Genomic DNA, 27,749 nt, shown 5'->3' on the forward strand with positions numbered 1-27,749 from the left:
AAAAGGTTATCGAACGAGCGCTAGTGCAACGTTTCAGAAACTTGCTAGGCTGCGGGGCGAATGTGCGAGAGGGCTTTGACACCAATTTTCTTAAACTAATGCCACGATTAGAAGATGAAGTAAAAACACAACTTGAAAGACCAATAAGTGCTTGTGAACTGGAAAATGCGATAGATGACTTGCCTACAGGGAAAGCTCAGGGGCCCGACGGTCTTGGTGCCGCTTTTTATAAATTCTTTAAGCATCAAATGGCAAAAACGCTCCTCAGAGTTATAGAAGAAGCTTATGAATCCAAAATGATGCCTCCGTCATTTAAAAGAAGCCATGTCGTACTACTCGTAGCTGGCGGAAAACGGCCACACTTCACTCATTTCCAACGCACAAGCCATGCACGCTTGGACAGATTATACGTATCTGCAAATATAGTGCCGCTGTGCCTAGATTATAACGTAAAACATGTTTCATTCAGTGATCAGAGTTTGGTTATGGTTTCCTTAGGAGCAAAGCACAAAGGGTCGTCTTTCAGTTGGACACTTTGGAAGTTTAATGATAAGCTTCTAGACAATGATAACTTTGTGAGCAAAGCAAAAGACTGCATAGAAAGACTGCTGTCTAAAACGGAGTTTCATCGCTGAATGGGAGCTGTTCAAACAAGAGGTTAAGATCATTGCAATCGAGAGGGCATGCGCACTACGCCGCAGTGAACGAAACGAAGAAAATGTGCTCCGTAGTCAATTAGACTATTTGCTGAACGCAGAAAGCACACAACCAGGCGCATTAAATAATGAAATTAAAGATGTCAAAAACAAACTGGAAGCAGTAGATGTCGAAAGATATAAGGGAGCCATTGTCCGCGCTCGTGGCGAAAGAATGTGGTTGGGAGAAACGCCTACTAAGCGCTCGCTAGCGGATGAGAAAAGTTATGCCGTCAAAAAAGAAATAAAAGAAATACAGTACGAGGGCGTTATTACAAAAGACAAACGGATAATTGAACTTGCTTTTGTAGAGTACTTTAAAAATCTGTTAGGTCATAACATTGATATTGCAACCGGCTTTGAAAATGAGTACCTTCACTTAATGCCAAGGTTAGATGATGACGTGAAGACCCGCCTTGAAGAAGACATTACCGTACGCAAAATTGAAGACGCAATTGATGAGTTATCCGTAGGCAAATCTCCAGGCCCGGATGGTTTAAGCAGTTGTTTTTACAAAGCTTTTAAAGTGGATCTGGCAAAAGCCCTGCATCATGTAATAACCGAAGCATATAATGAAAATGCAGTGCCCCTATCTTTCAACTGTTCGCACGTTGTATTAATACCCAAGACAGATGACCCAGTTAAACTTCTATCGGTCTCGTCCTATCGACCGATAAGCTTAAGCAATGTAGATTACAAAATATATATGAAAGTACTAGCAAAAAGATTACAAACCGTGATTACAGTTTTGGTAGGACCCCACCAGACATGTGGGATAAGGGGACGCTCGATATTGACACGTGTACTTATCTTTATCGGGCAACCACGTTTCGCCGCCTAACAAATATAATCGCACAGCGTGGGACGCGCCTGTATGTATCCGAAGTTTCTGGAAAGGTATCGATGCTTCTATCCGCTGTCTGTTGTCGCCGAACGTTATGTTATCTGATTTAATCGCCTGACGCGAATGGTGTAGAACTTTGTGGAAGGCTCGCGGGTCCGAACGATTAGTCTGGAACATTCGACGACTGCTCTATAAAAGCCGACGCGCTTGACCCGCTGATCAGATTTTCGACGATCACCGACTGTGTTCGCCGCTCTCATTGTGCTTTAAGTGTAGCCTGTTTTGTTGGCACAGGTTCGCCCAATAAAAGCTAGTTTTGCTTTTCACAGTACTGCTACTGTGTTCTTTGACGTCACGACCACGTGACAATATTTACTAACATTCATGTCACCAGAAGTGTACTTGAATACTGCGATGACTTTTCAGAACGGGTAGCAATGTTACAGCTTGATCTAGAAAAAGCTTTCGATCGTGTATCACATCAAATTCTTTTTAGTCTTTTGTAATATATTAATGTTGGGTTTGTGATTGCGACTGGCGTGAAAATGTGTTACACTCACACTTCAGCTAGCATAATCGTAAACAAAAGTGTAAGCGAAAGTTTCAAAGTTCAGTGTAGTATTAGGCAAGGGTGTCCATTATCATCATTATTGTTTGCAATTTTTCTCGAACCTTTCTGCTTAAAAATTCTTAATAATGACACAATACATGGTTTCAAATTACTCGCAAGTGAAGTTAAAATACTGTGTTATGCTGACGACATAGCAGTCTTCTGTGGCGATAAGGAAAGCGTTAAGGGGACCGTTAAAGGAGCAGAACTTTTTTGCTCGCTCACGGGCAGTATGATAAATTGGAGCAAATGTTTAGGCTTCTGGCATGGGCCATGGGAAAACACGTTAGATTATTTTGCTAACATGAAATGGACTGTGACACCTGTCAAATATCGCGGAGTGCCCTTAGAACATTATCGCGATACCACGCAACACTGGAACGAGGAAACCAAACGAGTTAGGGAGCAAACAGATAAATGGGGTGGGCGGGATTTCTCCGTTTTCGCGCGTGCTACAATTTGCAACGTGTTTTTAGTCGCGAAAGTGTGGTATGTCCTGCAAGTGCTTTGTATGTCTCCTACCAACCTGCAGAAGTTGCACAGAGTCTTTGCAGTATTCGTGTGGCGTTCAACATGGGAAAGATGCAGCAGAACTAATTTATTTCGATCAGTCCGCAGCGGCGGACTCAGTTTATGTCATTTATTTCTTAAACAAGTTGTGTCAAGATTTATTTTTTGTGAATTGTGAAACAATTGTGAATGAGTGATGTAATTCCTGAATACGTTGTATCAAATGTCCAAAAAAAAAGGGAGTGTTCGCGCCTTTCTTCATGAGGTCGTTATGTCTTTTCGAATGCTGAAAGTGAGATTCTCAATGGAATACCTAAGTAATGTACGAAAAAAAAAAGCGTTTATACAGGGATCTGATTGATATTATGTTGCCAGTACCCATATATCGTGCCATGTATTGTGCAGGCTCGGAAGGAGACGTGATCAAACGTGTTAAAAGAATGGCAGTCCGCTCCTCAGTTAAGACGTTCTTCTTTCAGCTCCATACCAATACCTTGCCTGTTAAACCATGGCTGCAAGAGAGAGGACTTTTCGTACCGTGATCAGTTAATTGTCTCATTTGTTCAAAGCCTAAGACAATCGAACACATTTTCTTAGAGTGCAGGGATGCAATATTCCACTGGGATGTCTTACAGAGAACGCTGAAAAACGAGCTCCCTATATCACCCTACGGTATCCGCTTTCTCCCAGTTGAAAAAGAAAACGACGTGCCCTATGACATGATCATGACGCTGAGCCTACACAGCATATGGAAAACACGAATGGCCGTACTAAATGCTGATGTGGACGCCAAACCAGCCAGACAATATTTTATTGAAAGTGTTTCACAAATAAGAGACGTGTATAAATCTCAGGCTGAACCACCAGAGTGGTTACCTGTGCAGGATACACTGGTGATCTTAAAGCGTTTTTGACACGAGCACTTCGAGAAGTATATGTAATGACTATGTAACACTTTGTTTTGTTCTTACCTTAGTATGGCCAATGTCCTCCATCTGTGATTATCCGGCAATAAAAAAAATTCGTCGTTAGTATAGTGGCCAGTACCTAACTTACCTCACGGAATTGCACAACTACCTCCTCCAGAAAATGCATGATTGAACGAAGCTAGTACTTGTTGGCGACATCAACTTGGCAGGAATTGACTGGAATAACCTGACCGCCAGCAACAGGGAAGTAAAGAGCTGCGAACGGCTTTTTGATACCGTGTTAAGTTTTTCTTTATCCCAACGCGTAACGCATCCGACACGCGTCCAAGGGCTTGTTTCTAATATTTTAGACCTTGCTTTGATTTCCTGCACAGTAGACACTGAAGTTAAGGTGGAAGATGGAATATCTGACCATAAATTGATTCTAATTCATTTTCCTAATCTTAGCGTGGCAAAAAGTAAAACTGAAAATTCACATATAGGTATTAAAGATTATTGCAGAGCAAACTATGAAAGCATTATTGATTACCTGGAAATGAACTTAGACGATTTTTACGCTGAACCTTCCGATGATGTCGAGAACTTATGGCTAAAATTTAAAGCGGCAATTTTTCACTGTGAGAAAACTTATATACCTACGAAACGTAAGAGGACAAGGCGAAGAAATCATTTGATAACGCGAGAAATTATTCATATGAAACGGAGGCTGAAAAGAATCCGGAAGCCTAAATGCGATCCAACATTAATAACTAAATATTACCACGAATTTAAAAGCTTGTTACGGCAAGCAAGAAATAACTTTTTTTCACATACTTTAACAAATTTCATGACAAAGCAACCAAAAAAAATTTCGCGTTGCCTTGCTAAGCCGGAGAGCCCAATCCGTAAGATGGAAATCAACAGCATCATTACTGAAAATATGCACACAATAGTTAACTCATGTAATTCTTTTTTCCAGTCCGTATTCACCCAAGCATGCCCAGTCCAAGTACCGCTTGTTCAACGTGACTCGGCTATGCCGGAAATCGAGATGACCGAACGAGGTATCTTGAACCTGCTTCTACAACTAGATGTTAAAAAATCCCCGGGGCCAGATAAACTCCCAAATGCGTTTCTTAAGCGTGATGCAGAACTTACCCCCTTTTTGCATAAAATATTTACGCTTTCACTGAAAAATGGTGCAGTTCCGACAGACTGGCTTCGCGCTAGAATAACCGCAATTCATAAAAGTGGTAACAAACTGTCTGTGGAAACGTATCGACCCATATCACTAACTACTTGTTGTTGCAAATTGATGGAGCATATTCTCAACAAAGTCATCAGGGAATACCTAGAGTCTAAGAATATACTGTACCCTAAACAGCACGGCTTCCGTAGAGGGCTGTCCACGGTAACGCAACTCGCGGAAATAACTCATCACATCGCTGGCATAATTGATTCTAAACTTCAAACTGACGCAATACTCATAGACTTTGCGAAAGCATTCGATCGCGTACCTCATTCTAAATTAATAGCCAAGCTTGAATCGATTGGTATTATTAGCAAAGTAATAGGATGTATTTCGGCTTACCTTACAAATCGTACCCAGTATGTAAGTTTAAACAATGTAGATTCTGACTGCCTAAGCGTTTTGTCCGGTGTACCCCAAGGGTCTGTTTTAGGGCCAACATTGTTTCTTATATACGTTAATGACATCTCTTCTTGCGCAGAACCAGGTGTAACATTGCCACTTTTCGCAGACGATTGTGTCATTTATACTACAATTCGTAGTACTGACGACCGCCTAAAGCTTAATTCTTCTTTACAAAACATTGCCCAATGGTACAATACGTGGGGGATGGAAATAAATATCTCTAAAACAGCGTTCATCCGCCTAACCAAGAAACAATGACCTTTATCATTTACGTACAATCTTAAAGGCTTCAATATTACACAAGTTGACAAAGTAAAATACTTGGGTGTCACATTCTCGCAAGACTTAAAATGGGATAAGCACATCACCGATACATGCGCCAAGGTATTCAAGCAATCAGGATTTCTACGCAGAAGACTGAGTAAAGCACCTCAGGCTGTAAAATTAACTGCCTATAAAACTCTGGTCCTACCTATTTTGGAATACGGAAGCATAGTGTGGGACCCTCATCAAAAGTACCTTCGCGATAAACTTGAAAGATTACAGAATAGGGCTCTTAGGTTTATCTATTTAAAGTATTCTTGGCACGACAGTGTAACCGACATGCGCAATCAAGCGCATTTGGCAACTCTTTCCTGCCGGCGTCATGTTGCATCTATGAAGTCTTATTATCTCCTCTTTAACGGACACACCAAAATCGGAAAAGACGACTATATTCATCCGCCTGGCCGTCGGTCTAGTAGGACAAACCACGATAAGTGCGTCCGGCCATTTATTGCGCATTGCAATACGTTTAAGTTTTCCTACTTCCCTCGCGCTGTGAACGCTTGGAATACGCTACCAATTGAAGCTGTAAATAATCCAAATTTAGATCAGTTTTGCTCTCTAGTGGAGCAGCTAATGGACCCTGTACAACTACTCTTGCTGTTGTAAAACGCCAGAAAGTATCTTGTAGTGTTGTATTATTTTCGTGTGTACATTTTTCTCATGTATAGCATACGATTCATAATGCTAGATTTTCTGTTTTCGTGTTCGCTAAGTGTAATCATGTAGGTCATATAATATTGATGCACTTGTTGAAAAGTGTTCCGATCTACCTCATGTTTATCTCTTGTCTTTTTGAGAACTTGTTGTATTTTATTATATGCCTATGCTGATGTAAGCCCGCTCCCTGTATCCGTCTGCAGAAGACCTACAGTATTGATAAATCAAAATATACTGCTTTAGCTGGCACCTCGCATGTCTCCTCGTTAGTATAGTGGCCAGTATCCCCGCCTGTCACGCGGGAGACCGGGGTTCGATTCCCCGACGGGGAGTGTTTCTTTTTTCCTTCTTCTTTGTAGGCGCACTCGACGGCGCACTCGACACTCCTCCACAGTAGCTGTCTCTACTTTTTCCCACTTGTGGCCAAGATTGCGTCAACGCTTTTGAGATTTTTTTTTTTTCAAATCGTGTATATACTGCTTTAGCAGGCACCTCGCATGTCTCCTCGTTAGTATAGTGGCCAGTATCCCCGCCTGTCACGCGGGAGACCGGGGTTCGATTCCCCGACGGGGAGTGTTTCTTTTTTCCTTCTTCTTTGTAGGCGCACTCGACGGCGCACTCGACACTACTCCACAGTAGCTGTCTCTACTTTTTCCCACTTGTGGCCAACATTGCGTCAACGCTTTTGCGATTTTTTTTTTCAAATCGTGTATATACTGCTTTAGCTGGCACCTCGCATGTCTCCTCGTTAGTATAGTGGCCAGTATCCCCGCCTGTCACGCGGGAGACCGGGGTTCGATTCCCCGACGGGGAGTGTTTCTTTTTTCCTTCTTCTTTGTAGGCGCACTCGACGGCGCACTCGACACTCCTCCACAGTAGCTGTCTCTACTTTTTCCCACTTGTGGCCAACATTGCGTCAACGCTTTTGCGATTTTTTTTTCAAATCGTGTATATACTGTTTTAGCTGGCACCTCGCATGTCTCCTCGTTAGTATAGTGGCGGGATTCGGCTTTCTGCCGCGCTAGCGAGCGGACGTGCCGATCATGAGCTCCGTAGGAGCGGCTTCAGCGGCCCAGCAGGGCCGCGGTACCAGGAGTTTTGCCTCAGAAGACCCGGAATACCAAGTTTTGCTGCCTCAAATGCCGACAGGTCGGATAGTTTTAAATACAGTTTTTCTGCATGCGGATGTGCGTGCCAGGCCGTATCGTGTGGAACATTTCCGAGATGCGTTGGCTAGCTTAGGCCTACTTGCCGATGTCATCGCCCTAGGGGCGTATCAGATGAGCCACGTTTGGGCGGTTACTTTCAAGAGCGACGAAGGCGTGAAAAAGCTTTCAAGCGCCAAGAACCTCAAGGTGAATGAACATCGGTGCATTGTCGTTGATCCTGCCAATCAGGCCGTGCGGCTGAAGTTGCATTGGATGCTTCATAACGTGTCGGACGAGGATATACGGACAGCCCTGTTACCGTTCGGAAAGGTCACGGACGTTTTCCATGAAAAGTGGCGTGTTCAAGGAGTTCAAGATAAAGCATCGTCGACACGGGCGGTGTCCCTGGTTCTGAAGACGGGTATGACCGTAGAAGACCTGCCCCATCAACTTCGTGTAGCTGGTGAGCAGACCCTAGTTGTGGTACCGGGCAGAGCACCCCTTTGCCTGAAGTGCCGAAACACCGGACATGTCCGACGTGACTGCCGCGTCCCGAAATGTGCAGTATGCCGTCGCTACGGCCACCAGGATACGGAATGTGTTAAGACTTACGCATCCGTCGCAGGACCTGCGCTTCGAGAGGACGTGGCTGACCTGTTAATGGATGAGGCTGACGTTGATGAGGCTTCCCGCGTGCTAGTACCACCGGCGGACATAGTTGCAACACCTTATGTGCCGGCTGCTAAAGCCACGAAGGTGGTAAATGTGCTGCCTACGAGCCCGAAAGATGCAGTGCAAAGGCCATGCGACGAAGGAGCCAAAGAAGAATCGGCCGCAAAATCCGCCACTGCCGAGGAGGCCGCCACGGAGCACGGACCGGCAACTCCCTTGATGGACGTCGAAGAATCGAGTGCAAGCAATGTGGCTATGAAAAGAGCGAGGGACTCGACCGGCAACCTGGACGGCAGCCTGGACGGCAACCTTGACAACGGGGCCAAAGACGAGCCGCCGCCAAAAGCGCAGGCGGGTCGTCGTGTGCCCGTGCGCCCGAAGCCAAACATCCCGCCGGACAGACGGCCGGCGGCAAAACCGCCTAAGTAGGACTCGGCGCCTACTGGGGCGCCCGGACTAACGTCGTGAAGAGATGGCGTCCTTTTTGGAATCGGGCTTCGCGTACGCTCTAAAGGTACGCGTGTGGATCGAGAGGTTTTCAGTGCAAAAGTTATGCATGCAAATTTTTCTACAGTGTGTCTGGATCGCTTGTTCTTCAGCGACACCGTGCGATCGGCTTGCTTTTGCAGATAAATGGCGGTGAAACTAGAGAGAGCACTGAGAGTTGCCACGTTAAATGTCCGTGGCCTTGGAGCGCGAAGGAGGCAGTATCAACTTAGCCGCTTGTGTATGGAGAAGGAACTCGATGTAGTTGCCTTACAAGAAACTAAGGTCGAAACCCAAGAGCAGACCGATCGCATGGTGACGCCTTTCACGGCGCATTACAATGTGTGCGTGTGCCATGCGAATGGCACATCAGGCTGATGTGCGTTGTTAATACGGAAGAGTGCTGGTATTATTGAAGAAAGTGTAACTGTTTCTGAAACTGGCCGCTTGCTTATTGTAGATTTTTCTTTTTCTCACGATTTGTGGCGGCTCGTATGCCTTTATGCGCCAAACAATGTGAATGATCGATTTTTGTTTTTTGAATGTATCGAGCAATATCTAAAATGTGATCGCTTTGTCATATTACTTGGTGATTTTAACTGTGTGTGTTCTCCGGAAGACCGACTAAAAAGGGAAAGGGTTCGCGATAAAAGTGCTCTCCTTTTGAGCAGACTAATTGAAGACCACAACTTAGAAGATGTTGGCCTAGTCCTCACTGATGGTATGATTCCGCAGTACACGCACATTCAGCGAAATAGCCGAGCAAGGCTGGACAGAGTGTATGTTTCTGACGACTTGATCACCCTTTGTAATAGTTATAACGTCGCACCGCAATCGTTCACGGACCATAGCCTGGTAAGCTTCTCGATTGGGGAAAAAGTTAAAAGAACACGATTCAACTGGAACATGTGGAAATTCAACGAAAAGCTGCTTGATGATGAACCATTTGTGCGCAGAGTTAAGGAAAAGATAACAGAGTTGATGACAAATGAGGGTGAATATTTTACTGCCACATGGGAGGAATTTAAGATTCAAGTTAAGTTCATTGCAATAGAAAGAGGAAGCAGCCTTCAGCACGATAAATTACAGAAACAAAGAGAGCTGCAAAGACAGCTAGAATATCTGTCAAGCGCACAAAATGCGGGTCACGATCTATTAGCTGAAAACGTAAAGAAAGTAAGACACGAGCTTGAAGTTATCGACGCCGAGCGATACAAAGCAGCAGTTATACGCGCTAGAAGCGAACGCCTATGGATGGGTGAGATACCAAACAAACGGGCAATGAGCGATGAAAAGCGTCACGCGTCAAGAAATGAGATCCAACAGATACGTCTTCAAAACGAGGTGACGTCAGACGCTTCGTCGATTGAGAAAGCTTTTGTGGAACACTATCGCGAATTGTTCGGCAATGTGACTCCTTCTGGACTGGCCTTCGAGAGTGAATTCATGAGCGAGATGCCAAGGTTGGATGACGACGTTAGAGAAAGTCTTGAGAGACCAATAGCTGTGTCCGAGATTGAAAGGGCGATAGAAGAACTGCCATCAGGCAAATCGCCAGGGCCGGACGGCCTAGGCGCCGCTTTTTACAAGGCATTCAGTCAGGAGTTTGCGTGTATATTGCACCGACTACTCTCAGAGGCGTATGAATTTAAAAAAGTACCACCCTCATTCCAGACTTCGCACATAGTATTAATTCCGAAAACCGATGAACGGGAAAAGCTCCTTTCAGTAAGTTCATACAGACCGATCAGTCTGACCAACACAGATTACAAAATATTTATGAAAGTACTGGCTCGACGATTTCAAAGCGTGATTCAGCAGCTTGTAGGGCCACACCAGACGTGTGGCATTAAAGGCCGCACCATTTTCACGAACACCCACATTGCAAGGAATGTGCTTGAATGTTGCGATGCCATTGGGGGTCGGGTGGCCATGTTGCAGCTAGACCTTGCGAAGGCGTTCGACCGGGTGTCACATGAGGTGCTTTTCGCTATACTGCAGTACTGTAATGTTGGGAGCGTCATTGTAGATGGCGTTAAAATGGCTTATGAAGACTGTTACATGCAGCTTATAGTTAATAAGTGTCTTAGTTCGCGGGTGCCACTCCGCTCGTCTGTACGGCAAGGCTGTCCCTTGTCTCCCTTGCTTTTTGCCCTGTACCTCGAACCCTTTTGTATGGCAGTCATACGGAATGAAAACATTCGTGGTTTTAGGCTGCACGCCGCAGAAGTTAAAATGCTAGCTTATGCAGATGACGTCGCCGTCTTTTGTGAAGACAGGGAAAGCGTGGTCGAGGTTGTCCGCCTTGCAAGATCCTTTTGTAGGTACACTGGTGCCCAGATAAACTTCGAAAAAAGTGTTGGGATATGGCATGGAAGCTGGGACGCGACACCCACAAAATTCGCCGGTATGCAGTGGACTACAGTGCCTCCACTGTATCTAGGAGTGCCCCTTGAGCACTATCGGGACTCGACACAGTTGTGGACCGGCCAAATAGAATCAATGAAAGAAAAGATAAAAGGATGGCAGGGCCGGGGATTATCAGTGTTTGCACGTGCTTCAGCTTGCAATATATTTTTAATTGCCAAAGTTTGGTACATACTGCAAGTAATGTTCATGTCCCGTGTAAACGTTCAAAAAATGCATCGAGTGTTTGCTACCTTCATCTGGAACTCCACTTGGGAGCGATCCAGTCGAACAAATCTTTTTCGCACAGTTCGAAATGGGGGCCTTGGGCTCTCACACTTGTTCATTAGACAGATCGTATCGCGGTTCATCTTCCTGCGAGATGAAAGAAATGTTTTCCTCCGTACGGTCATTCAGGCGAAAATGGCAACAGAACTGCCTGAATTTGTTGTGTCCACATCTAGTGCTATCACTAGAGCGACTGGGTACTATCGTGAAGTCGTTGCATCTTTTAGAATACTCTGCGCACGTTTTTCGCTGGAGTACTTGTGCTCAGTGAGAAGAAAGAAACTGTACGCAGATTTAGTTGACAGTATGTTACCTATCCCACTGTATAGGAGTGTTTATTGTGGAGGCCCAGGAAAAGATGTGCTGAAACGAGTCAAAAGGATGCCTGTAAGACCTGCTGCGAAAACTTTCTTTTTCCACCTACACACGAACACCCTCCCCGTTAAAGTATGGCTAGAACAGAAAGGAATATTCGTACCCTGGACTACCGATTGCCGGCTGTGTAAAAAGCCTGAAACAATTGAACACGCCTTCATTGAGTGTTGGGACGCTGTCTTTCACTGGGACATCTTGCAGCGCACTCTTAAAAAAGAACTCCCCATAAACCCCTATGGAATTCGGTTCCTTCCAGTTGAAAGCGATGACGGGCCACCGTTCGACATGTTCATGTTGCTGGGTCTCCACAGTTTGTGGAAAACAAGAATGGCTGTACGTCATGCTGATGTGAATGTGTGCTCTGCGCGAGAGAACTTCATTGAAAGTATGTCACTATTACGAGAAGTGTATCGTGCACAAAGCGAAACCCCAGACTGGGTTAGCATCCTTGATGAGCTGGTGTGCCTCAAGAAATTTTAGCGACCATCCCACCTGATGTGATGTGGGTGCACTGTGTATATGGATTTGTTTTTTTTTGTGTGTTAATGTCTAAGCAGGCAATAAAGAAAAAAAAAAAACTCGTTAGTATAGTGGCCAGTATCCCCGCCTGTCACGCGGGAGACCGGGGTTCGATTCCCCGACGGGGAGTGTTTCTTTTTTCCTTCTTCTTCGTAGGCGCACGCGACGGCGCACTCGACGCTCCTCCACAGTAGCTGTCTCTATTTTTTCCCACTTGTGCGCAAGATTGCGTCAACGCTTTTGCGATTTTTTTTTCAAATCGTGAATATACTGCTTTAGCTGGCACCTCGCATGTCTCCTCGTTAGTATAGTGGCCAGTATCCCCGCCTGTCACGCGGGAGACCGGGATTCGATTCCCCGACTGGGAGTGTTTCTTTTTTCCTTCTTCTTCGTAGGCGCACGCGACGGCGCACTCGACACTCCTCCACAGTAGCTGTCTCTATTTTTTCCCACTTGTGGCCAAGATTGCGTCAACGCTTTTGAGATTTTTTTTTTCAAATCGTGTATATACTGCTTTAGCTGGCACCTCGCATGTCTCCTCGTTAGTATAGTGGCCAGTATCCCCGCCTGTCACGCGGGAGACCGGGGTTCGATTCCCCGACGGGGAGGGTTTCTTTTCTCCTTCTTCGTAGGCGCACGCGACGGCGCACTCGACACTCCTCCACAGTAGCTGTCTCTATTTTTTCCCACTTGAGGCCAAGATTGCGTCAACGTTGTTGCGATTTTTTTTTCAAATCGCGTATATACTGCTTTGGCTGGCACCTCGCCTGTCTCCTCGTTAGTATAGTGGCCAGTATCCCCGCCTGTCACGCGGGAGACCAGGGTTCGATTCCCCGACGGGGAGTGTTTCTTTTTTTCCTTCTTTGTAGGCGCACGCGACGGCGCACTCGACACTCCTCCACAGTAGCTGTCTCCATTTTTTCCCACTTGTGCGCAAGATTGCGTCAACGTTGTTGCGATTTTTTTTTCAAATCGCGTATGTACTGCTTTGGCTGGCACCTCGCCTGTCTCCTCGTTAGTATAGTGGCCAGTATCCCCGCCTGTCACGCGGGAGACCGGGGTTCGATTCCCCGACGGGGAGGGTTTCTTTTTTCCTTCTTCTTTGTAGGCGCACGCGACGGCGCACTCGACACTCCTCCACAGTAGCTGTCTCTATTTTTTCCCACTTGTGCGCAAGATCGCGTCAACGCTTTTGCGATATTTTTTTCAAATCGTGTACATACAGCTTTAGCTGGCAACTCGCATGTCTCCTCGTTAGTGTAGTGGCCAGTATCCCCACCTGTCACGCGGGAGACCGGGGTTCGATTCCCCGACGGGGAGTGTTTCTTTTCTTCTTTGTAGGCGCACGCGACGGCGCACTCGACACTCCTCCACAGTAGCAGTCTCTATTTTTTCCCACTTGTGCGCAAGATTGCGTCAACGCTTTTGCGATTTTTTTTTTCAAATCGTGTATATACTGCTTTAGCTGGCACCTCGCATGTCTCCTCGTTAGTATAGTGGCCAGTATCCCCGCCTGTCACGCGGGAGACCGGGGTTCGATTCCCCGAAGGGGAGTGTTTCTTTTTTTCTTCTTTGTACGCGCACGCGACGGCGCACTCGACACTCCTCCACAGTAGCAGTCTATATTTTTTCCCACTTGTGCGCAAGATTGCGTCCACGCTTTTGCGATTTTTTTTTTCAAATCGTGTATATACTGCTTTAGCTGGCACCTCGCACGTCTCCTCGTTAGTATAGTGGCCAGTCTCCCCGCCTGTCACGCGGGAGACCGGGGTTCGATTCCCCGACGGGGAGTGTTTCTTTTTTTCTTCTTTGTAGGCGCACGCGACGGCGGACTCGACACTCCTCCACAGTAGCTGTCTCTATTTTTTCCCACTTGTGCGCAAGATTGCGTCAACGCTTTTGCGATTTTTTTTTTCAAATCGTGTATATACTGCTTTAGCTGGCACCTCGCCTGTCTCCTCGTTAGTATGGGGATTCCATTTCCGGCCACCGCAGTGAACGGACGCGGAATGCCTTGCTCCGTAGGGGCGGATACAGCGGCCCTCGGCCGTGGCACCAGGTGTACGGATAAGCCTTACCCGGATTATCAAGTTGTTTTGCCTCATCTGCCTTCAGGTACATCAGTTTTGTATACAGTATTTTTGCACGCGGATGTTAAAACCAGGCCGTATCGGGTCGAGCACTTTCGAGATTCGCTCGCGCGTCTTGCACTGCTGCCGGAAGTGGTGGCCCTTGGCGCCTTCCAAATGAACCATGTGTGGGCGGTGACCTTCCGTGATGAAGCTTCGAAGAAAAAGATGCTTGCGGCAGAAACATTCAACGTGAAAGACCAGCCCTGTGTCGTTTATGATCCCTGCAACCAAGGCATCAGACTGAAGCTTTATTGGCTGTTGCATTTCGTTCACGACGACGAGGTTCGAGCAGCGTTAGCCCCTTACGGAAGGGTTACAGATATCGCCCGCGAAAAGTGGCGGGTACAGGGATGTAATGATAAAGGGTCCACCACCCGTTTGGTGACACTCTTGCCAAAGCCTGGAATTACAGTTGAAGACTTGCCTCATCAGGTGCGCGTCGCGGAAAACTTAGCGCTCGTGCATGTACCAGGAAGGCCCCCGTTATGCCTCCGGTGCAATGGAACTGGACATATCAGGCGCGAGTGTCGCATACCACGCTGTGCACTCTGCCGACGATTCGGCCACGAAGAACAAGACTGCGGGCGATCCTATGCAGCGGTAACAAGTCCAGTTAAAGGCGACGAGATGGCTGAACACATAATGGACCATGCTGATGCCGATGCAGCATCCCGAGCAACGACCGAAGAACCGGCGGCAGACAGCACACCCTCTGACGCGTCTCCACTTCAGGAAAACTCCACTGGGCCCGGCGACAGCCAATCTGGCGAGGCAAAGAGCGTGCTGGTTGGGAAGCCGACTAACGACCAAAACGTCAATGAGAGAAAGGACGCGATTTTAGTAAGCGCATCAGTGACTACCGCGAAAGACGAGACCGAAGGCATTGAGGATGTTGAAATGACAGCAGCCGCTAAAGCAGCTGCAAAGAGGCCTCGTGAGGCCACTGACGGATCTCAAGCCTCACCCGAACCATCGAGCAGCGGCGAGCCGTCGCCGAAGACCGCTATAACGAGACGAATGGGCCTCAAACCGAAGCCGAAGATACCGCCTGATAGGCGGTCGGCTTCAACATTGACCCCGACTTAGGGGCGCGAAGTGTGTTCAGCCAGCCTGTCCTCAGTATAAGACGTTACATAGCGGACAAGTAGAATGTGACCTGTGCTGGTTTTTGCTATCACTGCCTGTCCAGATGTGAGTACCGTTCCGTCTGTTTGCTAATCCAAAAAATGGCTGTTAATCTGACATTTCCCCTTTGTGTAGCTACGTTGAATGTGAGGGGTTTGGCATCCCTCAGGAGGCAGTGCCAGTTAAGCCGTCCCTTGTTGGAAAATGACATTGACATAATGGCAGTGCAGGAAACCAAAGTAGAAAGCGAAGAGCAAACGCACAGAATGGTCGAACCTTTCAGGGATAGGTATAATGTATGTGTGTCTCATGCTAGAGGCACTTCAGCGGGTTGCATGATACTCGTTCGAAAATGCACCGATATTGTAGCGCAATCTGTAGAGTGCAGTGATGATGGCAGGCTACTATTCATCGACTTTGGCATTTGTGGCCTCCTTTGGCGTGCAATATGTGTGTATGCTCCGAATAACATTAACGAACGTGTAGAATACATAGATAACCTGAGAACATGCATGACGTACGAAAGGAACATAATTTTATTTGGAGACTTTAATTGTGTGTGCAGGCCGCAAGACAGAATCAACAGATTGACTTACCGCGATAGAAGTGCGACACTATTAAACGCGCTTGTAAACGAGCTTGAACTGGACGACGTTGGTTGTATTTTTGACGGTGACGAGCACGTACAGTATACGCACTACCAAGGTTTAAGTCATGCTAGACTAGATCGCATATATGTTCGGCAGCTGCGATACCACACATTACTACATACAAAGTAAAGAACGTCACATTTGGCGATCACTGCTTGGTGATAGCGACACTAGGAACCAAGACAAAAGCGTCAAAGTTTAGTTGGAACTTGTGGAAATTAAATGATACACTGTTGGATGATGAAATTTTTGTTAAAAAAGTAAAGGAAAGGATAGAGGAAATATGTTCGGTTGAATCTTCCAATTTCACAGCGCTTTGGGAGCAATTTAAAAATGAAGTAAAGATTGCGGCGATTGAACGAGCTTGCGTGCGGCGCAGCATTGAAAAACAACAAGAGAAAGAACTTAGGAGCACGTTAGATTATATGATTGCGGTTGAGAGTGCTAACCCTGGACACTTTAGCAAGGAACTACGTGACCTTAAAAGTAAGCTCGAAGTGATAGATGAAAAGAAATATCGTGGAGCGATCGTCAGAGCACGGGCTGAAAGACTATGGCTAGGGGAAACGCCTACTAAGCGGGCACTCGGGGAAGAAAAAAGGCAAGCAGTAAAAAAAGAGATAAAAGAAATAAGATATAAAAACGATGTGACGCGCGACAAGGAACTGATAGAGAAAGCGTTTGTTGAATGCTATCGAAAACTGCTAAGCCCAAAAATAAAAGATACAGAAGCCTTTCGAAACGAATTTTTGTCGCTCATGCCAAGGCTAGGCGATGAAGTAAGACAAACGCTTGAACGGCCAATTAGTCTGAATGAAGTAAAACAGGCCATTGATGAACTAAGCACTGGCAAAGCACCTGGGCCTGGTGGACTAGGGGCTGCCATTTACAAATGCTTCAAGGAAGAACTGGCACAAGCGTTACATCGCGTGATAAATGAGTGCTATGAACAAAAAAGAGCACCTTTATCTTTTAGAAAATGTCATGTAGTACTCATTCCAAAATCGGATGATCCCAGGAAATTGTTGGATGTTGAGGCCTATCGACCTATAAGTCTTACGAATGTAGACTATAAAATATTTACAAAGGTGCTAGCCAAGAGATTGCAGAGCGTTATCACACACCTCGTATTACCTCACCAGACATGTGGCATCAAAGGAAGGACAATCTACACAAATATACACACCGCTAGAACTATCCTAGAATGCTGTGACATGACTCAAGATAACATAGCTATGATACAACTGGATCTTCAGAAAGCATTTGATAGAGTTAATCATGACATACTACAGTTATTACTAGAACATTGTAATGTAGGTAGCGTTATCAAGGAGGGCATCAAGATGGTGTATGAAGAGTGTGCAGTAAACCTTATAATTAACAACACCGTAAGTGAAAACATTCCAGTACTGTCAGGTATAAAACAAGGGTGTGCCTGTTCGTCTCTTCTTTTTGCACTTTATTTGGAACCCTTATGTTTAAAAATTCCCATAAATAAAATGGTGCATGGTTACTCCTTTTATGCTACTGAAGTAAAAATACTGGCATATGCCGATGATATAGCTATATTCTGCAAAGACAAAGACAGTATTAAAGAAGCTGTTAAGGAAGCTACATCATTCTGTAGTGCTACCGGAAGTGCCATTAGCTGGGATAAATCTCTGGGCATTTGGCATGGAAATTGGGGGCAAGAGCCGGAGGCGTATGCAAACATGAGATGGACAAGTATTCCTGCTAGATACTTGGGGGTTCCTCTCCAACATTATGGAAATACTGCAGAATACTGGGCAGGAGAGACAGAAAGGCTCAAGGATCAGTCTGAAAAATGGGGAGGGCATAACTTTTCTATGTTTTCCCGCGCTACAGTCTGTAATGTGTTTTTTGTTGCAAAAGTGTTTTACGTACTTCAAGTGTTCAGTATGAGCAGAACTTGTGTCCAAAAATTACACAGAGTGTTTGCCACCTATATATGGAATTCTACCTGGGAACGCACCAGTCGGTTAAACTTGTTCCTTTCGGTGCGACACGGAGGGCTTGGTCTGTGTCATTTATTTTTGAAACAAATAGTTTCAAGGTTTTTCTTTCTGAGAGACCAGAGAGATGTTTTCTTGCGTACTGTTATACACATGAGGGTGTGTAATCATATCCCGGATTATATTGTCTCATCAAATGCAGATACGCGTGGAACACTGAGCAGTCTTTGGCGCGAAATAGTGTCTGCATATCAAGTACTGAAGCCACGGTTTTCCTTAGGATATTTGAGCGCAGTGGCACATAAACGATTGTACAAAGATCTAATTGATGTGTTTTTACCAATACCGTTGTACCGCTCCATCTATCAACTAGGACCAGAACGAGACGTATTAAAACGAGTTCGAAAAATGCCAGTAAGAGCGTCATCTAAATCATTCTTTTTCCAACTGCACACGGGCACGCTCGCTGTAAAACCGTGGCTTCAAAGCAAAGGTATCTTTGTCCCATGGGGATTACACTGCCTGATATGTCGAAAGGAGGAAACGATAGAACACATCTTTTTGGACTGTCACGATGCTTTTTTCTTATGGGACATCCTTAAACGGACACTTCAAAAAGATTTGCCAGTAACACCCTTTGGTATCCGATTCTTGCCATGTGAAGATCCAGATGAAATGCCGTGCGACATGTTCATGTTACTGTGTTTGCATAGTGTGTGGAAAACGAGGATGGCAGTCAGAAATGCGGATGTCAACGCAAGATCGGCCATGCAAAACTTCAGTGAGAACTGTGTGTACATACGAGATGTTCTCAAAATCCAGAGGAACCCACCGGATTGGATACCTGTGCTCCATAAGCTGGCTTCTCTGAAGCCATTTTAGCTTCACACTCCAGCCATGAAAAGGCTCACGCGTCTTTTATTGTACTTGTAAAATTGTATTTAAGAGTTCTGTGTTTGGAAGTGCCAAACCGGTAATAAAAAAAAAAATCCTCGTTAGTATAGTGGCCAGTATCCCCGCCTGTCACGCGGGAGACCGGGGTTCCATTCCCCGACGGGGAGTGCTTCTTTTTGCCTTCTTCTTTGTAGGCTCACGCGACGGCGCATTCGACACTCCTCCACAGTACCTGTCTCTATTTTTTCCCACTTGTGCGCAAGTTTGCGTCAACGCTTTTGCGATCTTTTTTTTCAAATCATGTATATACTGCTTTAGCAGGCACCTCGCATGTCTCCTCGTTAGTATAGTGGCCAGTATCCCCGCCTGTCACGCGGGAGACTGGGGTTCCATTCCCCGACGGGGAGTGCTTCTTTTTGCCTTCTTCTTTGTAGGCTCACGCGACGGCGCATTCGACACTCCTCCACAGTACCTGTCTCTATTTTTTCCCACTTGTGCGCAAGTTTGCGTCAACGCTTTTGCGATCTTTTTTTTCAAATCGTGTATATACTGCTTTAGCAGGCACCTCGCATGTCTCCTCGTTAGTATAGTGGCCAGTATTCCCGCCTGTCACGCGGGAGACCGGGGTTCCATTCCCCGAAGGGGAGTGTTTTTTTTTTTTCCTTCTTCTTTGTAGGCGCACGCGACGACGCACTCGACACTTCTCCACAGTACCTGTCTCTATTTTTTCCCACTTGTGCGCAAGATTGCGTCAACGCTTTTGCGATTTTTTTTCAAATCGTGTATATACTGCTTTAGCAGGCACCTCGCATGTCTCCTCGTTAGTATAGTGGCGATTCTGCTTCCGGCAGCCGAGCTGAGCGGTCAGCCGGATCATGGGCTCCAGTGGAGCAGCGACAGCGGCCACTTTTGGCCGCGGAAATAGGCTCAACGATGATAAGGATTATGCTTTTATTTTGCCGCAGCTGCCTAAAGGACAACTGGTGATTAACACCGTCTTTTTGCACGGTGATGTACGTGCGAGGCCGTACAAGGTGGAGGATTTCAGGGATGCCCTTCTGCCGACGGGCCTGCTGCCGGATGTGGTATGCATAGGGGCGTACCAAATCAACCACGTCTGGGCAGTGACCCTCTGCGATGCAACTGCAACGAAAAGGCTGCTTGCCCTGAAGGAACTTCAAGTGAAGGGACGACGGTGCCTCATCATTGACCCGCAGGACCAACAGGTGAAGCTTAGGCTTCACTGGCTAATCTACGGCGTTGCCGACGAGGACGTCCGGACGGCTTTCGCGGCTTTCGGCAAGGTGGAGGAGGTGAGCCGGGAACGGTGGCGCGTTGAAGGCATGGGAACCAAGACCTCAACCACCAGGACCGTCCTTCTCAAGCTGAAGGCCAGCATGAAGGTGGAAGACCTCCCCCATCAGATCCGCGTCGGTGGAGAGTTAGCCTTGGTCGTCGTTCCCGGTCGACCGATGCAGTGCCTGCGCTGCCACGGCACGGGACACGTCCGCCGTGAGTGCAGAGTACCGCGTTGTACCCGGTGCAGACGTTTCGGCCACGTCGACGCTGAATGCGTGAAGTCCTACGCCGCTGTGACAGGCCCACCAGTGAATGATGTTGCGGCAGAGCACCTCATGGATGTGGCCGAGGCGGAGGACGCGGCTAAAGGAACCGGTGACATGGTGTCGACAGAGACAAGTAGTGGGACGACGATTCTGGAGGTAGACGGTAACGCGGCTGAGGCTACTCAGAAGCCGAGTAGGACGGAACGGGATGCTACGACCCAGGGGCAGGCGACGGGAAACGTCAGTGAAGACGCAACTAACGACGCGACCGCAATGCAGCAGGACGAGGGCGTCACCGACGACGACCGTACTGGGGATCTTGCTGCCTCCGTCAAGCGCACCCACGACCAGACGAAGGACCGCGAGGATCGGGCACCCAGCACCAGTGAGGGACCACCGACGAAGACGCCTCATGGGAGGCGGATGGGCTACAAGCCAAAGCCCAATGTACCGCCTGAAAGGAAGCCTGCCGACAAAGCGACCACGTCTAAGGACACCAACAAACCGGGAGGCCCCGGAGGCGGCTAGCCGAGGGCTAGTCGTGAGTGGTAAGCACCATGCTCCGGGCCTACTTTACTTTTCTTTTAGATCATGATGGCTCAAATACCGTCCCTGAGGATTGCCACATTAAACGTGAGAGGGCTGGCGGCTAGTCGTAGGCAAAGTCAGGTCCTACGTTTGGTCACTGACCACGACATAGACGTACTAGCCGTCCAGGAAACTAAGGTTGAAGGAGAGGAGGAGACCGGGAGCATGGTGCGACGTTTCACGACTAGGTATTTTGCGGTGGTTAGCCATGCTGTAGGCACGGCTGGAGGGTGCGTTCTTCTTGTGAAGAAGCTGCCTGGACTGCAGATTCAGAGCATTTTTTCGTGTCAGTCAGGAAGGATTGTTCTTTGTGATATTGTTATGGGTGATTCAGAGTTCCGCATCATATGCGTATATGCGCCGAATTCAGTAGATGAGCGCGCCCGTTTTTTTTCGAACCTTTCACGATATGTTTGTTGTAATATGCGCGTGATGATGTTAGGGGACTTTAATTGTGTGTTGAGTGCTGGAGACAGAGTCAATAATGCAGGTGTGCGTGACCGAAGCAGTGAAGTGTTATCAAATTTAATTAATGAAAATGAACTCGATGATGTTTATGAATGTCGGGAAGGGGGGCGTCAAGTGACTTTTACACGTTTTCAGGGCAGCAGCCATGCGCGTTTGGACCGAATGTACATTTCATTGGATATGATTCCAAGATGCCACGGTTACTGTGTAGTACCAGTGTCGTTTTCAGATCACTGCCTTGTGAAATGAAACGTAGGTATAATGAAAAAGCGACATGTATTTAAGTGGGGTAGGTGGAAACTGAATGCCTTGTTACTAAATGACCAGCCCTTTTTACAGGTAGTACGGGATGCGATTAATGAAGTTCAATGTGATGCTGCGCGGACAATCGTCGAGAAGTGGGAATGTTTTAAAGAAAAGATTAAAATGAAAGCAATAGAAAGATCCAGTTGTAAAAAATTCGAGAAGGAAATGAAAGAAAAGGGTTTCAGAACACTGCTTGGGCAGCTGCTAACGCTTGAGTGCAAAGAGCCTGGTGCGTACAAAGACGATGTGCGAAACGTCAAAGAAAAACTTGAACTGTTTGACAAGGAACGCTATCAAGGAGCCATCGTGCGAGCGCGAGCGGATGCACTAGCGGCAGGGGAGACGCCCACTAAAAGGGCGCTGGGTCTTGAGAAGGCGTATGGACGAAGAAACCATGTCGAGAAGATTTTAGTGAATGGGAATGTCGTTGAAGACAGTGATAGCATTCAGCGCGCCTTCTTTGAGTACTATCACTCGCTCTTCGCATTTCAGGAAGCGAATGTTGAGGGTTTTAAAGCAGGTTTTCTGCATCGCATGCCACGTTTGAGCGATGACGTAAAAAAGCGATTAGAGGAAAAAATAAGGGAGAGAGAAGTCGAAAAGGCAATTGACGATTTGAACTTGGGTAAATCACCGGGACCTGATGGACTCAGCGCGGGTCTATATAAAGCTTTTAAAAGAGAGCTGGCGCCTTTGCTTGCGCATGTATTTAATGACGCATACGAAAAGAAATCATTACCACCTTCCTTTGGAAAAACGCACACCATTCTAATACCGAAGAGCGATCAAATAGACAAACTCAGATTTGTGTCATCCTACAGACCGATTTCACTAACAAACGTCGATTATAAAATATTTATGAAGGTTTTAGCTAGCAGGCTTCAAGGCGTCATCAAGGAAATAGTCGCAGACCATCAAACTTGTGGCATGAAAGGGCGATCTATTTTTTCAAACATCCATAAGATGCGATGTGTGCTCGAGTGCTGTGACGTCATCGGTGGCCGTGTTGCAGTACTTCAGCTCGACCTAGAGAAAGCGTTCGATTGTGTCGCTCACGTTATTTTGTTTGCCATCTTAGATCATGTTAATGTCGGTTCCATCATCACTGAGGGCGTGGCCTTGGCGTACCAGAACTGCACAACAAGATTAATTGTTAACAAGTGTCTGGGGGCCCCCATTAACATCAGGCGTTCAGTGCGCCAAGGCTGCCCCCTCAGTCCGCTATTATTTGCTATCTACGTAGAAGCAATGTGTGTAGCAATTAATGAAAATGACGGAATACGTGGTTTCAGATTGGCAGCGACTGAAGTGAAGTTGCTCGCATATGCAGATGACATTGCAGTGTGTTGCACTGACAAACCAAGTGTAACGGAAACCATATCTGTAGTACAACATTTCTGCGCCGTAACGGGTAGCAGAGTAAACTGGGGCAAATCGCTAGGCCTGTGGCACGGGGACTGGTTTTCTGCACCCGACTATTTCGCGAACGTGAACTGGGTGAAAACTCCGACCAGGTATCTGGGTGTTCCCCTCGACAGGTATAATAGCAGCGACGAATACTGGAGGAACCAAACCAAGGAACTGAAAGAAAAAGTAGACAAATGGAAAAGTACTAACCTGTCCATTTTTGCAAGAGCGACAATTTGTAACGTGCTTTTTATTACTAAGTTATATTACGTCTTGCAAACGCTGTATTGTTCTAGAGTAAATGTGCAAAGGCTGCACAGAGTGTTCGCAGTTTTCATCTGGGGATCAACATGGGAAAGGTGCAGCCGAACAAATTTGTTCAGAAGAGTGAAGGATGGGGGTGTGGGCCTGGCGCATCTTTTTGTTCGTCAAGTTGTAAACCGATTTTTGTTTTTTCGCGATGTTCGCGATCCTTTTCTGCGCGCCGTATGTCAGCTAAGGTTGAGTAACGCTTTGCCGGCACATGTTGTTAGCACGGCAAATTTGACTGGAACTCTGCGTGGTTATTTCAAGGAAGTTGTTGACAGTGTACGCTTCCTTTCTGTTCGTTTTACAAATGATTACCTTTGTGATGTGAAAAGGAAAACATTGTATAGAGATGTATGCGACATTGTTTTCCCAGTGCCCTTATACAGAGCCATATACAGTGGATGGCCAGGACAGGATGTACTTAAAAGAGTAAAACAGATGCAGGTGCCACCAGGGGTAAAGACCTTCTTCTTTAAGCTACACACAGGAACGCTCTCCGTGAAGACGTTTTCTGGAGGAACGGGGTTGTCTCGTACCTTGGGGGTCGCACTGCTTGATATGCAAGAAGCCCGAAAATATAGATCACGTTTTCCTACATTGCTGGGCGGCAGTTTTCTTCTGGGACGTCTTAAAGCGAACCCTGAAGAAAGAGCTGCCCGTGGAACCCCAAGGTATCAGGTATCTGGCCATTAAAGATGACGACGGGGTTCCCTATGACTTTGTTATGTTAAATGCTCTACACTGTATATGGCGGGCTCGTATGGCAGGGTACCATTGCGATCCTGATGCTAGGCCAGCTCGTGCTTACTTCAAGGAATGTATGTCGCGATTTATTGAAATGCATAAAATACAAGAATGTGTACCGGATTGGCTGTCGAGGCTAGAACCCCTGACAGCCATGAAGGAATTTTAGTATGACAAAGCCAGTCCAATATGGACAGACGGCTTTATTGTGCGGTTTCTTTCCTTACGCACCTGCCGTTTTTTTTTCCTCCTCCAACGGTTGGAATTTGTGATACGCAAGTGTGTGCCAACTGTACCGTCTGAGTAATGTCGAAGACCGGCAATAAATAAAAAAAAAAGTTAGTATAGTGGCCAGTATCCCCGCCTGTCACGCGGGAGACCGGGGTTCGATTCCCCGACGGGGAGTGTTTCTTTTTTCCTTCTTTGTAGGCGCAGGCGACGGCGCACTCGACTCTCCTCCACCGTAGCTGTCTCTATTTTTTCCGACTTGTGCGCAAGATTGCGTCAACGCTTTTGCGATTTTTTTTTCAAATCGTCTATATACTGCTTTAGCTGGCACCTCGCATGTCTCCTCGTTAGTATAGTGGCCAGTATCCCCGCCTGTCACCCGGGAGACCGGGGTTCGATTCCCCGACGGGGAGTGCTTCTTTTTTCCTTCTTCTTTGTAGGCGCACGCGACGGCGCACTCGACACTCCTCCACAGTACCTGTCTCTATTTTTTCCCACTTGTGCGCAAGATTGCGTCAACGCCTTTGCGATTTTTTTTTTCAAATCGTGTATATACTGCTTTAGCAGGCACCTCGCATGTCTCCTCGTTAGTATAGGGGCCAGTATCCCCGCCTGTCACGCGGGAGACCGGGGTTCGATTCCCCGACGGGGAGTGTTTTTTTTTCCTTCTTCTTTGTAGGCGCACGCGACGGCGCACTCGACACTATTCCACAGTACCTGTCTCTATTTTTTCCCACTTGTGCGCAAGATTGCGTCAACGCTTTTGCGATTTTTTTTTTCAAATCATGTATATACTGCTTTAGCAGGCACCTCGCATGTCTCCTCGTTAGTATAGTGGCCAGTATCCCCGCCTGTCACGCGGGAGACTGGGGTTCCATTCCCCGACGGGGAGTGTTTTTTTTTCCTTCTTCTTTGTAGGCGCACGCGACGACGCACTCGACACTTCTCCACAGTACCTGTCTCTATTTTTTCCCACTTGTGCGCAAGATTGCGTCAACGCTTTTGCGATTTTTTTTTCAAATCATGTATATACTGCTTTAGCAGGCACCTCGCATGTCTCCTCGTTAGTATAGTGGCCAGTATCCCCGCCTGTCACGCGGGAGACCGGGGTTCCATTCCCCGGCGGGGAGTGCTTCTTTTTGCCTTCTTCTTTGTAGGCTCACGCGACGGCGCATTCGACACTCCTCCACAGTACCTGTCTCTATTTTTTCCCACTTGTGCGCAAGTTTGCGTCAACGCTTTTGCGATCTTTTTTTTCAAATCGTGTATATACTGCTTTAGCAGGCACCTCGCATCCGGCAAACCAGGACGTGCGTTTGAAGCTTCACTGGCTTCTTTTCAATGTGGCCGACGAAGATGTGCGTGTAGCGCTTGCTCCGTTCGGAAAAGTGACCGAGGTCTCGAAGGAAAAGTGGAGAGTTCAAGGTATCCAAGACAAGGGGTCGACGACCCGCCTCGTGCGCCTCAAGCTCTATAATGGCATTAAGGTTGATGACCTTCCACACCAGCTTCGCGTAGCCGGTGACATGGCCCTCCTAGTCGCGCCTGGAAGAGCGCCATTGTGCCTGCGGTGTCACAGTAAGGGCCACATCAGACGAGAATGCCGAGTTCCTCGCTGCACGCACTGCCGTCGTTTTGGACACGAAGAATCTCAGTGCGTGAAGACGTACGCAAGTGTTGCGGGGCCGGTTGGAGGAGAAGACACTGCGGAACTCGTCATGGACGAGGCTGACGCTGAAGAAGCCGCAAGCGAAGCAACGCCGAAGCTCGAGGAACTTGATGCGGCAACGTTAATCCCGCCCGACATGCCCCACGACGCAAGTGTTAACAAGGAAAGCCGAAAGCTGAGCGACGCAGCTGGCGACGCCACCGGCGTCGTGAAAGTGCAGGATGCCTCAAAGCCGTCGAAGTCACCTGAGGAGCCAGCAGTCATGGAAGTAAGCGAGGGAACAAGCGGAGCCTCAGTCTCCAAGCGCGGCCACGACGCTACGCTGGACGAGCATGAGGCCCTGGCTGCAAGGATCTCGGAAGGACCGCCGCCAAAGGCTGCGATCATTCGGCGGTCAACGCTGAGGCCGCGTCCGAACATACCTCCGGACCGGAGGGCGGCGGAGACGCCGCCGACGTAGCCGCGAGAGCGTGTGCTTCGCGGCGTCTCATCTAGGTCACCTAGTGATCAAGCCAAACTCAAGGGACGATGGAACGCCATGACAGGGACATCAACTGTGCCTTCCTAAGGCTGCCATGGCAGCTGCGGAAGGCTTGTGCAAAAGGCGAAGGCAGCTTTGGCCCAAGACGCATGAGGTGGGTACCATGCGGTTCGTTTGTTCTTCAAAAAACATAACAATGGCTCAAAACACTGCACTTCGTTTTGCTACTCTAAATGTCCGCGGTCTTTGTGCCAAAAAGCGGCAATACCAGCTTAGCCGGCTTTTCTTAGAAACAGATGTTGATATAGCAGCGGTGCAGGAGACAAAGATAGAAAGTGAGGAACAAACGGATCGCATGGTGCTGCAGTTTCGCAATAGATACAATGTTTGTGTATCGCATGCTGTTGGGACTTCCGCGGGGTGCGCTATCTTCATTAGAAACAACCTGGGAATTAGAGAAGAAGGGGTCTTTTCTTGTGAAAGTGGAAGACTGGTTTTTGTGGATTTTTCCTTTTTGGGTGTAGGTTGGCGCGTGATATGTGTCTACGCCCCAAACACTGAAAGTGAGCGTGTGCCTTTCTTTGAGACAGTAAATCAGCATTTACAGTGTGACAGGAAAGTCGTATTGCTAGGAGATTTTAATTGTGTATGTTACGCGGCCGATCGAGTGAAAAACCTTCCAGTGCATGACAAAAGTGCTTTACTTTTAAACACACTAGTGCAAGAATCTAATCTCGATGACGTCGGTAATTTCCTGTGTTCTACCGGCACGCCTGCATTCACACATTTTCAAGGGCAAAGTCACGCAAGGCTAGATAGAGGGTATGTCGCACTGGAGCTTGTTCCGATGTGTGGCAGCTATAGTGTGAAACACGTCTCATTCAGCGATCACAGCCTTGTAACTTTTAGTGTAGGTACCAAAGAAAGAAAATCGAAGTTTAACTGGAAGTTGTGGAAGTTCAACGATGGGCTGTTAATGAACGAATCCTTTTGTGAAAGCGTGAAGCAAAAGTTAGAAAATTTGATGGAAGCCGAAGATGGCAACGTGCTAGAATTATGGGAGAACTTTAAACAAGGAGTCAAGATGAGTGCTATAGAAGAAGCCACTAAA

General features: G+C 47.2%; 7 non-coding genes across 7 annotated transcripts; all 7 read left to right on the forward strand.

The window, feature by feature from the left end:
- Positions 1 to 6,465: 6,465 nt before the first annotated feature.
- TRNAD-GUC (transfer RNA aspartic acid (anticodon GUC)) lies at positions 6,466 to 6,537 on the forward strand. Its single transcript has one exon. It is a non-coding gene; the product is annotated as a tRNA-Asp (tRNA).
- Positions 6,538 to 6,707: 170 nt separating this feature from the next.
- On the forward strand, positions 6,708 to 6,779 carry TRNAD-GUC (transfer RNA aspartic acid (anticodon GUC)). Its single transcript has one exon. It is a non-coding gene; the product is annotated as a tRNA-Asp (tRNA).
- A 168-nt stretch (positions 6,780 to 6,947) lies between these two features.
- On the forward strand, positions 6,948 to 7,019 carry TRNAD-GUC (transfer RNA aspartic acid (anticodon GUC)). Its single transcript has one exon. It is a non-coding gene; the product is annotated as a tRNA-Asp (tRNA).
- A 5,616-nt stretch (positions 7,020 to 12,635) lies between these two features.
- TRNAD-GUC (transfer RNA aspartic acid (anticodon GUC)) lies at positions 12,636 to 12,707 on the forward strand. The gene has a single exon. It is a non-coding gene; the product is annotated as a tRNA-Asp (tRNA).
- Positions 12,708 to 12,871: 164 nt separating this feature from the next.
- TRNAD-GUC (transfer RNA aspartic acid (anticodon GUC)) lies at positions 12,872 to 12,943 on the forward strand. Its single transcript has one exon. It is a non-coding gene; the product is annotated as a tRNA-Asp (tRNA).
- Positions 12,944 to 13,108: 165 nt separating this feature from the next.
- TRNAD-GUC (transfer RNA aspartic acid (anticodon GUC)) lies at positions 13,109 to 13,180 on the forward strand. Its single transcript has one exon. It is a non-coding gene; the product is annotated as a tRNA-Asp (tRNA).
- An 11,889-nt stretch (positions 13,181 to 25,069) lies between these two features.
- Positions 25,070 to 25,141, forward strand: TRNAD-GUC (transfer RNA aspartic acid (anticodon GUC)). Its single transcript has one exon. It is a non-coding gene; the product is annotated as a tRNA-Asp (tRNA).
- Positions 25,142 to 27,749: the final 2,608 nt, after the last annotated feature.

Source organism: Dermacentor variabilis, chromosome 4 (genome assembly GCF_050947875.1).
Source record: "Dermacentor variabilis isolate Ectoservices chromosome 4, ASM5094787v1, whole genome shotgun sequence".
In the NCBI taxonomy this organism is placed as follows: domain Eukaryota; kingdom Metazoa; phylum Arthropoda; class Arachnida; order Ixodida; family Ixodidae; genus Dermacentor; species Dermacentor variabilis.